The sequence below is a fragment of the Heterodontus francisci genome, unplaced genomic scaffold, assembly GCF_036365525.1.
Source record: "Heterodontus francisci isolate sHetFra1 unplaced genomic scaffold, sHetFra1.hap1 HAP1_SCAFFOLD_91, whole genome shotgun sequence".
Taxonomy (NCBI): Eukaryota; Metazoa; Chordata; class Chondrichthyes; order Heterodontiformes; family Heterodontidae; genus Heterodontus; species Heterodontus francisci.
This window is the reverse complement of record NW_027140989.1, coordinates 5,446,142-5,455,495: the sequence shown is the minus strand read 5'-3', so window position 1 is coordinate 5,455,495 and position 9,354 is coordinate 5,446,142. Positions and strand designations below refer to the sequence as shown.

Here is a 9,354-nt window from a genome sequence, read left to right as displayed (position 1 = left end):
GCGAGGTCATGTGACCGCTTGTCAGAGAGATAGTCAAACACTGTGTCTGGTCTCCTTAAAATTTCCATATTTTCCAATTTGATAGTTGGGGGTTCAATTTGCAAATTTTCCGGGTTTGCTGTCTCCCCTAGTTCATCCTGACTCGTGCTATCCTCCTCTATTGCTTTTACTGCCTGCCAGATGCTTATTGGCTTGTCTGGTTCCTGACTGTGGTATTTTTTTCAGCATATTCATGTGTTACATTCTTTGATTTTTCTGACTGTCTGATGTAATAATCAAGTAATTTACGTCATTCACATTTTGCCCAGTACTATATGGGCCACTGAATCGACCTCTTCGCCGTTCACCTGGCAATGGTTTTAGTACAAGAACCTAGTCTCCTGGTTTAAATTCTCAGACCGCAGCTTTTTTTATCTGTCCGACTTTCCATATTTTCTTGGGAGGTTTTTACGTGTTCTTTTGATACCATGCAGGCTTTAAGCAGCTTCTCCCATAAGATGGGCACATCATATTATAAAGAGGATTCCTCAATTTGATCCAGTAATGTTTCCTTCATCATATTTAGGGGGACTCCCACCTCATGTCCAAAAATCTATTTCAGAGGGCTGAAGCCTGTGGATTCATTGGGGGAATCCCTGCTAGCAAATTGTAAGAAAATTAAGCCTTTGTCCCAGTCATAGGGGTATTCACAACAATATGCTCCGAGCATAGTTTTTAGGGTTTGACAATACAGGTCCAGAGTCCCTGGTGAATGTGGGTGATATGCTGAAGATTTCAGCTTGTCAATACCAGCTGTGTATGACCTGCTGGAAAAATTGGGACATGAAATTGATTCCCTGATTAGACTGAATTTCTTTTGATATTCTGTATCAGGTAAAGAATACTGGGTCAACCCCTCAGCCGCAGCTTTGGCAGTAATTTTCCTCAAGGGTGTGGTTTCTGGGAATTAGGTGGGCATATTCATAACGGTTAAAAGGTACTGGTGACCTGTCCTCGTCTTAGCTATCAGTCCGACACAATGAATTAGAACTCGACTGAAAGATTCCTCGAAAGCAGCAATGGGGATTGTCACATCTCAGGCTGAAGGATCACACTTAAAGTCACAGATTTAACTTTAACAAAGATTTAACGAACTTTAATAAAAAGTCTTCTGTAAAGTTCTTGCTTACTGCTGCTCACTGTGGCTACAAAGCCTATCTGACCTTAAAAACAACCCCCAGGTCAGGTGTTTTCCCTAAAACACTGAGTTCCTTTCAGTTTCACTTCCAAGTACTGTTCAGTCTCTAATATTGAAGTCCATACATAAAACGATGACATTCCTCCCTTATCAGACTGAAACATGACCATGATTTTTCCTGCTTGATGAATGTAGCTGAACTTCCAAAATACAGTAACAAAATTTATAAACAAACTTAACAAATCATTATATTACTAACGTACTGAGTAAATGAATTTCTTCAATAACATTTATTTTCAAGGGCAGCTTTCGGCGTACACCTTTTTATTTTGAACAACACAAACACAAAATCTTCATATCGCCTTGATGCCCTCCTCTCACACCGTGGTCTTGCTGTTAGCTTAGGAACTCTGGTCAACACATCAGGATGAGGGAGTGTCGTCAGCCCCTCTGGAACCAATGTTTCTCCCTTTGGGTAACAAGCTGTCTGCTTGCCAACAGCATCACTGGCTTGGACTTCTGTCAGCTTTGCCTCAGCTCTTACATCTGGTTCATCTGCTGTTGCGTCTTTGTCACCAAGATACTTTATAATGCATAAATAATTTCTGTCATACCGTACAGCTTCTGGCGACTGCGCAGTCACACTGTTTCCTTTCCTGACAATAACATTGTACAGCTTGGGATAATATGGCGTATCCATCTTACTTGGACTCTCCCATCTAAGCAATACTTCAAAACCTGGCGTCATATCAGACTGTCTAGCTCTCCTCCTGTGATCTGCACAAAACTTTGCAGCACATTTTTTCGCAGCATCATGATCACAAACATTCTGATGAGCTCTAACGTCCCTCAGCTCTGATATCCTGGTACCTATTTGGCATCCAAATAATAACTCCCATTGTTGTGTGTGTAGTTGCTCTATATATGACCACATATGATAACAACACCTCCTTCTCGTCTTTTCCCTCAGCCTGAGCAATCCTGATCCATTTCTATAACGATTGGTTTTTGTCTTTCCACTTCCCCATGTGTCTGCCTGTGATATGCATGTTATCTGCAAAGGTCTGTGAAATGAATTGTGGCCCATTGTCTGAAAACAAAGTGACTGATGAGCCAGGCCTTGCAAATATTTCAGTCATGTAAACACCGTTCTCTCTGCTGTTATAGACTTCATTGCCACATACTCTTAATAAATGCTGTAATATTCAATCTCCGCTAGTATGGACTCTCCTGACGGAAATGGACCTAAGAATTCAACTGCTACACCCTCACGTGGTCCAGCTGGTAGCAGTGTACTGCGTACCGCTTCTGGTGGATTGGATCTACTGACAAGTTGACACCCATAACATGTTTTGACAAACAGCTCCACACCGCTTTCTATCCCTGGCTACCGTACTTTGGTTCGTAAATTTTGCTTCATACCAACAGCTCCCAAGTGACCCTCATGAGCCACCAGTCCAGGCCAAAGCATTTCTGGCACCCCCGGGATGGAGGTGTTGTAATATCACTTTAACAATGTGGGTACTTCACACATCATTACAGGAAGTAACATCAACCAACAGGCAATAGTTCAGTTGGAGTTGTGTTAGTCACCGAGTCACTTGTGTATTCTCGAGGGCTATTGTAAACCTGTTACTTAAAAATAAAGTGCCCACAATTTAATCACCACTCAAGATTGTTAGGCACCTTATTGCTGAAGGAAGCAATCATACAGCAGGCAGTGATCTGATCCCAGGGAGAGTATCTGATCCAGGATGGGGGTTGTCCAATCCTGGGGTGAGTGCTGATCCAGATGTGGAAGAGTGTCTGATCCAAGGATACGGCTGGTCCAATCTTGGAAAGAGTGTTTGATTCGGGTGGAGATGTGGGTGTCTGATCTCGGGATGTGGGTTGTCCGATCCAGGGGAGAATGATTGATTTTGGTGAGGGAGGGATGGAATACCTGATCCCGGGGAATGGGATATCTGATCCCGTGACCTGGGGGCCCTTGTATGAGATGTCTGATTCCCTGATGATGGGGAGCTTGGGGAGAGCAGAGGGATGAACTCCTCCTCTTCCTGGCCCACAAGCAGCGCTGTAAAGACACTTACCATCTCCCTGAAACTGTGCTACACTCTCTTCAGCTGCTGCTTTCCAGAGGCCTGGGAAACCCGGTCGGACACAGTTAAACCTGGAAAACAAATTATATCAGAGACTTCCAGACTCATTAAATATTTAAATTACTAACCCACCTCCTTGGAGTAGCTGTCTGCTCCGCTCCCTGTCCTGACTCAGTTAAACCCATATTTGGGCTGGTAGGAAGTGGGTTGGGGTTAGGTTGAGATTTTAAAAATTTAACCTCTGACCCAACCCTACCCGCCTGTTTTTGGTGCTAAAATTCTGCCCTTATTGTCTGGGTTCAGACACAGAGAATGTTTGATCAGTAATTTCCAGTCTCTTTTCCCTTCTCTCTATTACAGTTAATTTACTGGCGATTGTGATCCTGTCTCGGGGAAAGTGCGGACTCTCCACCTGCACCACTCGCTACCTGGAAGGCATGGCGATGGCAGATCTACTGGTCATTATTACTGAGGTCCTACTGTGGCGAATCACTTATTATTATTTCCCAGGATCTTTCCTGAACATCACCCCTGTGTGTAATGTTATCACATGTCCTGCTTCGTGCAGCCACAGACTGTTCTGTCTGGTTCACCATCACTTTGTCCTTTGATCGATTTGTGGCTATTTGTTGCCAGAAGCTGAAAACTAAATATTGCACCGAGAAAACTGCGGCTGTGGTTCTAGCAACAAACTGCATTCTGCTCTGTTTAAAAAACATCCCCTTTTACTTTATATATAAACCAAAAGAGGTAGTCGACAATGTACCATGGTTCTGTGACAGAAAGCCAATCTGTTATACTGAGCCTGGATGGATGGGATTTGACTGGTTTGATACAGTTTTAACCCCATTGCTCCCATTTGCTTTAATTCTGTTGCTCAATGCGCTGACAGTCAGACACATTTTAGTGGCCAGCCGAGTCCGTAAGGGACTGAGGAGTCAGAGCAAGGGAGAGAATCGCAGTGACCCAGAGATGGAGAGCAGAAGGAAGTCTGTGATTTTACTATTCACCATATCCGGCAGCTTCATACTTCTGTGGTTGCTGACGATTGTAGATTTCTTATATTATAACATTACAGGAACAGATCCCGGAGATTAGAATGATATTGAATATATATTTGGACAAGTCGGATATATGCTGCAGCTATTAAGTTGCTGCACAAACACGTTTATTTATGGGGTGACTCTGTCCAAGTTCAGAAAGCAGCTCATGAGCGTGGTGAAATATCCAGTTACGTCAATTATTCAATTAATTAATAAACAAAACTGAGAGCAGCTTAGAGGCGGGTACTAGTATTTACAGTCCATGAAGGGGTGGGGTGGGGTGGGGGGTATTCACATCTGGACAAGTGCAGTCGAGGAGCTGGAGTTGGGAGATAGGACCCGGGGCGAGGGAGCAGGGCCGGGCTTGGCACATGAGCCAACAGATCTGGTGCCTCAACTTGACGGCTGCTCGGATGGATAGCGCCGAGTACCTTCCTGGTCCCCATGTTAGCAGATATTGTGGATAATTCTCTCTCTTCAGGAATCGAGATCAGATGACCCCAGCGGAGAGGGGGAGGGTCTATCGCCTCCGACTCACAGTTCTCGGGTTCCAGCCACAAAACCACAAACAGACACTCCTCCCCACAACGCGGGGTACCCGGTACTGTGAGAGTGTTGCACTTTTGGAGGGTCAGTACTGATTGCTGCACTGTCAGAGGGTTAATACAGAGGGAGTGCTGCACTATCAGAGCGTTATTGCAAAGGGTGCACACACTGTCACGGGTCAATGCTGGGGGAGCACTGCACTGTCTGAGGGTTGGTACTGAAGGAGTACAGCACTGTGGAATGGGCAGTACTGAGGGAGAACTGCCTTGTTGGATGGTCAGTAATAAGGGAGGGTTGCGCTGTCAGTGGGGAAATACTGAGGGAGCACTGCACTGTTGGAGGGTCAGTACTGGAGGAATGTGACACTGTCGGAGGGACAGTATTGAGGCAGTGTGTTGAACTTTTTACTCTCCTTATTCTGGTTCAGAGACGAGAATTACATGAATAATGGAATACACTCAACACACTGAGTCAGATATCAAAATTTGTTGAATTACCCCAGATGGCTAAACACCATGCAATACAATGCTTTATTCTTCTATGGATCACTGAACACTTATAATTATTTATTCCCAAAACATGAAGCAAATGAAATATATACAATCAACCAAGAGTGGTCAACAGTGTCACAGTGGTTAGCACCGCAGCCTCACAGCTCCTGCGACCCGGGTTCAATTCTGGGTATTGCCTGTGTGGAGTTTGCAAGTTCTCCCTGTCTGTGTGTGGGTTTTCTCCGGGTGCTCCGGTTTCCTCCCACATGCCAAAGACTTGCTGGTTGATAGGTAAATTGGCCATTATGAATTGCCCCTAGTATAGGCAGGTGGGAGGGAAATATAGGTGGGGGTGTGGTAGGAATATGGAATTAGTGTAAATGGGTGGTTGATGGTCGGCACAGACTCGGTGGGCCGAAGGGCCTATTTCTGTGCTGTATAACTAAACTAAACACATTGATTGTCATTTCCTGGCAACGAACCATCACTCCTTCTCCTTCAGTTGCAAACCAAAGTTTATCCTTTAATTTTAGGGAGGGACAAGACATCATACTGACAGTGGCTTATTGTCCAATTGGTATTTGTCTTACACCAAAATTTCCACCCTCATTGCGACCCCTTTCTTTGAGAAAGCCCACCCTGATGCTGTCCATCTTCATTAGACCTCCTTTAGTGATTTTCCATCATGTGAAGAACAGCTGCAACATTTGGGGGTTGCAGATTTCTTGTAAGTTCATCCTTTGAACAGGACAACTTCCAGATAAAGGTATTTTACTGAAGAAGTTCTGTGTGATCTCACTCTCGTGGGACTTCTCAAAGCATCTTGGCTCATTAATTTGGATGGATATCTCCTTTAATTGGAACGTTGTTGCACCTTCTCAATAGCGTTATCTGGTTCCTTGCTGTTCCGGCCTCAGATCAGCCAACTTAAATTAAAAACAAGAAATCCTTCTGTCATTACAGTTCACTGCCTCTTCACAGGGTATGACAGCAAATATGATCAAGCTTCGACATGGGGTAAATTTTAGTAAAACTGTCTTACACCTGGTACCATTGCAGAAAATCTCTTCTGTTCATTTCTTCCCTCATAAATAATTGAAATAAAATGTTTATTGGAAAATAAAAAGGAGAGAGAAATAAATGCTGAGCAAGATGGATGCCAATGTTTGGAAGGTAAAAAGAGGTAAGCATATGACTATTATTATCATCAGTGAGAGGAATATATCACTTCGGGGCTTTTGTAAGAGGATTTATTAATAAACTTGGGAATTTAGAGGAAGCCAGTTCATGGCTTGCAGAAAAAACCCCTGCTTCTGGGCGGAAATTTCTGATGGTGCACACAGTGATCAAATCTTCAACCTTGCTGTTATGAACACTGCACTCAAACCAACGGAACTAAGCAACTGCACAGACAGAGCTGGGTGTGGGTTTGAGCCCCATGCTGGACGATTTGTGTTTTGCTTCTCCCACTGGGTGACAGAGCTAATGTACAAACGATGGACACACCACATCCCTGAAACATTGTTCGGTTATAAAACTGTGTGCAATAAAATCTGAATGCGGAAATCAAAAGGAACTGGAAAAGAGGACGACAATCTATTAAAATAGATTTTTAAATTCAACATTGCACGAACATCCACATACATCGAAAGCTGCTCTGATATAAAATCCAGGAAATTGTGCCTCACATGATGTGAATGTGCAATCTTATGAATGGGACTTAGACATTGCACCACAAGCTCAGAGAGACAGGCACAAAGATTCCATTCCTGGCAGATTCACTTCTTTAAACCTTGTTTAGATTCAGTGAATTGAAATTTAATTGAAATCTCATCTAACTTCCACTCTGTTAGTTCAGCACTTTATTTAAACTGAATCTTGGAGTTCTGTTTTACAGGGTGTTGGCTTTTTATTTCCCAGACCCACTGCTCCGATTAATCAGTCTTTTTGCAGCTAACTGCTGCTTAATACTTGCTGCTTAAAAATGGTGAGGACTGAATACTTAATATTCAAGGAGACAAAGAGTTCAGAAAAGTTAGGGAAGGATAAAAGGGAGATGGGGTGACAGTACAGATGAGGGAAGACATTTTAGTTGGAAAGAGGATCACCTTGAGGGGGCAAGGACCGAATCTATTTGGCCATAGTTGAGAAGCAAAAAGTGTCTGATGACACAACTGGGGGTATTCTGTAGGCATCCAAGTAGAGAGATACCGAGACGAGAAAAACTCACAGAAGCGACGGCTTACCGGTCGAGTTGTACTGGGCCCTGTGGGACTGGGTCGGCCCGGACCTCCTGGAAGTATACGAGAGTGTGCTCCTGGCCGGCAGCATGTCAGAATCCATGAGGAAAGGCATCATCACTCTCATTTGCAAGCAGAAGGGGGAGAGGTCTGAAATCAGAAATTGGTGGCCTATCTCACTGCTTAATGTTGACTACAAGATTCTGTCCAAATTCATAGCCAGTCGAGTCAAATCTGCTCTGGAGTTGGTGATTCAGACCTGTACTGTACCCGGCAGGAAGATCTCTGATAGTCTCGCGCTGCTCAGGGATACGATCGCCAACGTATGGGACAGGAGGTTGGACACCTGCCTCATTAGCCTGGACCAGGAGAACGCTTTTGACAGGCTATCGCACACATACATGATGGATGTGCTTTCCAAAATGGGGTTTGGGGAGGGAAGCTGCAATTGGATCCAACTGCTCTACGTAAATATCAGTAGCGCAGTCTCAATCAAGGGGTGGGAATCGGAAAGTTTCCCGATCAAATCTGGAGTCAGACAGCGCTGTCCTCTCTCCACGGTCTTGTTTGTTTGATGGATTGAACCCTTTGCTGAGTCTATTAGGAAGGATGCGAGCATAAGAGGGGTGACAATCCCAGGCAACAGAGGCACTCAGGTTAAAACTTCCCTGCAGATGGATGACGTCGCCATCTTCTGCTCGGATCCGATGTCCGTGTGCAGACTGATGAGCATTTGCGACCAGTTCGAACTGGCCTTGGGAGCCAAAGTTAACCACAGCAAGAGCGAGGCCATGTTCTTTGGGAAATGGGCTGACTGATCCTTTGTCCCCTTCACCGTCAGGTCAGATTACCTGAAGGTGCTGGGGATATGGTTCGGAAGGGCCGGGGCGTGCACCAAAACCTGGGAGGAGCGGGTAGCCAAGGTACGACAAAAGTTGGGCATGTGGGCCAGCGATCTCTCTCCATTGTGGGTAAGAACCTGGTCATCAGGTGCGAGGCGCTCACGTTGTTGCTCTACGTGGCGCAGGTCTGGCCCATACCCCACTCCTGCACTGTGGCAGTCACCCGAGCCATTTTCTGCTTCATCTGGGGATCTAAAATGGACCGGATCCGGAGGGACACGATGTTCAAATCTCTGGATAAGGGCGGGAAAAATGTACCCAACGTGGACCTCATCCTGATGACCACCTTTGTGTGCGGCTGCATCAAGCTGTGTGTAGACCTCCAGTACGCAAACTCCAAGTGTCACTGCGTGCTGAGGTTCTATCTGTCCCCGGTGTTGCGAAGGATGGGCCTGGTCACATTGCCGCGGAACGCTCCATGCAGTTGGGCCGTGCCTTACCACCTATCCTTCGTGGAGCAGTTTCTGCGGAAAAACACCTTTGACCACCGGTCCCTCAGGCAGTGGTCTGCACAGAATGTCCTCAAGACCCTACGGGAAAAGGAGACAAACAAAAAGGACAAAGATAATTACAGCACAGGAACAGGCCCTTCGGCCCTAAGCCTGCGCCGATCCAGATCCTCTCTCTAAACATGTCGCCTATTTTCCAAGGTTCTGTATCTCTTTTCTTCCTGCCCATTCATGTATCTGTCCAGATACATCTTAAAACACTCCATCGTGCCCGCATCTACCACCTCCACTGGCAATGCGTTCCAGGTGCCCACCACCCTCTGCGTAAAGAACTTTCCACGCATATCCCCCCTAAACTTTTCCCCTTTCACTTTGAACTCGTGTCCTCTAGTAATTGAAACCCCCAC

The 9,354-nt window shown here is 45.3% G+C and overlaps 1 pseudogene; it reads left to right on the top strand.

The window, feature by feature from the left end:
• Positions 1 to 2,416: 2,416 nt before the first annotated feature.
• Positions 2,417 to 4,545, top strand: LOC137361695 (probable G-protein coupled receptor 139; annotated as a pseudogene).
• The last annotated feature ends 4,809 nt before the right edge of the window (positions 4,546 to 9,354 follow it).